We start from the raw sequence: 4,333 nt of genomic DNA on the forward strand, positions 1-4,333 counted from the left end.
TACAACAGATTTAGCAGTAGAAATAAAGAATCCACTCTCACCACCTCATCCACCATTTATGAAACCAAGAAGCAGATGAAATTCTACATTCTATTCCATGATCTAGCAGCAGCTACAACTTCTCTACATATGCACATTTTTCCACTTCCTAGGTAAGTAAAGGTATGTTTTTTTCTAGCTTTTAATCATAGAATTGCTTAAATACTGAAACTATAATTTTTGGAAAAATACTTCACCATATTTCCTTTCTCATTTGAAAAAAACCATAAACACCATTAGTTAAGGGTGGAAGTTATGTGATTTTCAAATAAATGCCCAAATGATGAGCATATTATATGGTTGATTTAAAGATGCATTCTTAAATATGTTCAATGAATATTGTTGCAACAAAAAGAAACAAGGTATTGATACACAAGAACCAATACCAATCAAGATTTGGTTGTCACACAAGAACCAACCAAACATGTTGCAATTAAATGTATGACAAGGAATACTTTGCAAAAAAGAAATGAAATTGCCAAATGCAAATTTTAAGGACAATTGATATAAGCCAAGCTCATTCGAAAGAAAATCATGATTAAGAAATGCAGTAGATTGCATGAGTACATGCAATAACGTCAGTTGAGGGGCATGTAGACTCTCCAAAATGTATTCAAAATATCATCCACTTTCACCTTTATCGCCACCATTTCACTCACATGTCACAACTCCATGACAATATAAACTTTCATTAGCCTCCATTTTCATAATTATATGGGTTTCATTTGTATTTTCCAAAAGTTAATGCTTTCTAGTATTATAAGTGAATTAAATGGTTAAAACTTAGAAAAATGACATATACTTGCTAATACTTAAAAGTGACTTGAGCTTCATGACATGTGTATGTCATTTGGAATCTTCCAAGGCACCCTTATGTGGCCTTCAATGCTCAAATTCGAATTCCCTTCAAGATATGGAAGAATATTTGGATAAAGGTCAAAGAGGATCTGTGTCTCATCATTACCTATTTGAGTTGTAACTCTATAAGATTTCTAGGGATCTAGGCAGAGAATAATGGACCTCCATTAATGAGGTAGCTTCTTATGTTTTTGTATAAATAAGAGAGCATTCTCCTTTCAAAGGCATGTGTAAAGCTGGGGAAATGCTCATGTTTTGAATATAGAATTTGGATTTGGCACCATGCGCATAAGTTATGTTCACTTTGATTTGGTTATGCTTGCATTTGGAGCCTCTAAAATTTCCATCTCTCATGCTTTTGGATTGGCCACCTACAATGTGTGAGATTTATTGCTTTTTAGATTTATTGCTTCCATAGATTAAAATTTATTTCTTTCATATATTTTCCTGTGTGAGAGGTTAAGAGTGATTGTTTTTATTTGCTTTTTACCTAGAAGTTAAGAGCAATTGTTTTTATTTTCTTTCATATTATTTCCTATGTGAGGGGTTAAGAGTGATTGTTTTTATTTTCTTTCTACCTAGAAGTTAAGAGTGATCGTTTTTATTTTCTTTCTACCTAGAAGTTCAGAGAAATTGTTTTTATTTTCTTTCATATCTTTTTCTATGTGAGAGGTTATGTTAGGTCCCTATACTACTAGTGTAACCCCTTATTATTATTAGTGCAACCCCCTTATTATATTGTTTTGCTCATGTAGTACCCAAATTTTTATTATTGTGCCCCATAGAAGCCCACTATTTTTATTGTTGTGCCCTTACATTATTATTGTTATGTCGGTTATCATTATATTATGACCCCTTAGACTCCTATATATAGAAAGGAGGTCTTGTCATTTGTATCATCCAAGAATTGTTCATTTGTGTAATGTAAAGGAGGTTTCCCCATTGAAGAGGCTGATTTCTTAGGTGTTGATCTATCTTTTCTATTCTTTTGTGAGCTGGTTTCATTACATTTGGTATCAAAGCTTTGGATTCTAGGATTTCACTGCTCCAAACAGGGCATTGTGGAATTTTCATTATAACTTTTTTTTTGCGATGTTTCAGAAGCTAAAATAAAAACCCATTTGAGACAAAATTACACTGAACCTTGGTTCCGAATTTCAGATCTTGTATCACTATATTTTTGGATATATGATATGAGGAAGTTAGGATTTTTGCAAGCTCCAGAATTTTATCTAAAACAAGTCATCGTGGTATTGTCGCTATAACGTTTTCACTATAAAGTTTCAGAAGCTAAACAAAAAAATCATTTGAGAAGAAATCTCTTTAAACCTAGAGCCCGAATTTTGAGATCTTGACTCGCTATATTTTCGGATATATGATCTGAGGAAGTTAGGGTTTTTGTAGACTCCCAAATTACATCCTAAATAGGTGACCTTGGGAAAATCGTCATAAATTTCTCTCTGGGCATCAAATTGAAATTTCGTAAGAAGTTACAGAAAGAGGATGGACTTTATTTTGTTTTGGTATAATTTTCAAAACCTAAGGTTGAAACAGTGACACGTGGAACATCGTAAAAGTTCACTACACTGAACTAGTCTATAATTAGGTCATCACAGGAGATTGGGAATAAATATTTCTTCGGGAATTCAATTGCGATCAGACTTGTGGAGTTAGAAAGAGGACTCAAAAGGATATTACAGGCCAAAATTTCAGAACTTAAATATCCAAAATTACAGAGTTACAGTCATTTCAAGCTCGAGCTCCTAAAATCAAGAAAAAGCGAGATGAGGAAGTTTGATGGCAAGGATCCGATAAATTGGATACTACATATGGAGAAATATTTTGATCTACGTGGCGTACCACTATTACAAAAGGTACGTATTGCATCTAATTATTTACAACCGAATCAATTTTTATGATATAAATGGCTTTGTTCTTGTAAACCACTTGTCACATGGTCAATTTTTCACAGAGGAAATGATAGCACATTATGAGGATACAAAGAGCAACACCTTCTTTAACCAATTGATAAATCTCAAACAAAAGGGTTCAATGGCAGAGCACATTGAGGACTTTCAAAAATTGAATATGAGGGTAAATGATATTCTAGAGAAGCAAAAGATAAATAGTTTTATCTATGCCATGGAAGCTGATATCGATGGTATGAAAGCCTATTGGAAGAAAGGCATGGAAGATTTCAAGAAATACATGGAAGGTTTGAAGGAAGGTGGGACAAAGTTGCTACAAGAAAGGCCTCCTAATGACGAAAAGGATCAAGAAATGTCAAAAGAAGAGGATATACACCAAGAACCAACCCTAGAGAAAGAATAAATGAATCTGACCATATCTTGTATTGTTGATTGATTCGGGTAGTACCCATAATTTTATTCATTGTAAGATAGCCAAGGAATTGAATTTCTTCCTATATCCAGCACCAGAGTGTCAAGTGACGGTACTAAGTGGAGGAACCATAAATTGCTCTAGAAAGTACCATAATATCAAGTTATCCATGGGAGAATATGTATTGAATAGCCCAATTATTTCCATTCCAATGAGTGGTGATGATGGTGTATTGTAGGTTTTAACCCCATACAGAAATTACCTGCATATGAATTCTAAAACAAAGAAAATAAACAATGCGAGAGAATAACACATAAAACACATATACACAGAGATTTTCCCCTGGATCCCAAAACCAAGACTACTAGCTTGATTTTTCATTATTGTCTTTTCAATGTTACAATACATATTTATACATGCCAAAGCATCCAATACCATGGACTGAAAACCATCGCGTCCAAAACCATGGACCGAAAACCATCGCGTCCTAAACCATGTGCGAAAACCATGCACAAAACCATAGGTAGGTCCACCCAACCTAATCTAGGGTCCAAAAAAAATTTCCCGGGGCGTTGCTCGGACCCCATAGAGGGGGGCTACCCGCCCCCTTCAAACCCCCCGCTAATCGTGGAAAGAATATAACACAACCCAACATTCTCCCACTTGTTGTTTTCTTTCCACAGGGGGCAATAGGAGAGCTTAGTCATTTATCCAACCCTGTAATGCCCATTGTTTCTCTACACCAAGAGAGCTTCTCAGAGCTCACAGATTTTTTCAATCCATCTGCAATATTCTTCAAAGTGTCCACCTTTACTAGCAACACCTTTTTGTCTTCTATCATATCCCTCAAAAAGTGATATTGAACATCAATGTGCTTTGTCTTTGAATGATAAGTAGGGTTCTTTGCCAAGAAAATTGCACTTTGGTTGTCACAGTCTATCCTTATAGCTCCTAGTACTAACCCCATACTTGAACGCAATCTCTACAACCAAATTTCTTCCTTGCTTGCATGAGTGGCTGCCATGTATTCTGCCTATGTAATTGATAGTGCCACTATAGATTGTTTCTTACTCATCCAACTAATTGCACCTCCAAA

This window comes from Pinus tabuliformis, chromosome 1_2 (assembly GCF_031772625.1).
Source record: "Pinus tabuliformis cultivar Carrire ecotype Pingquan chromosome 1_2, CPIR1, whole genome shotgun sequence".
NCBI lineage: Eukaryota > Viridiplantae > Streptophyta > Pinopsida > Pinales > Pinaceae > Pinus > Pinus tabuliformis.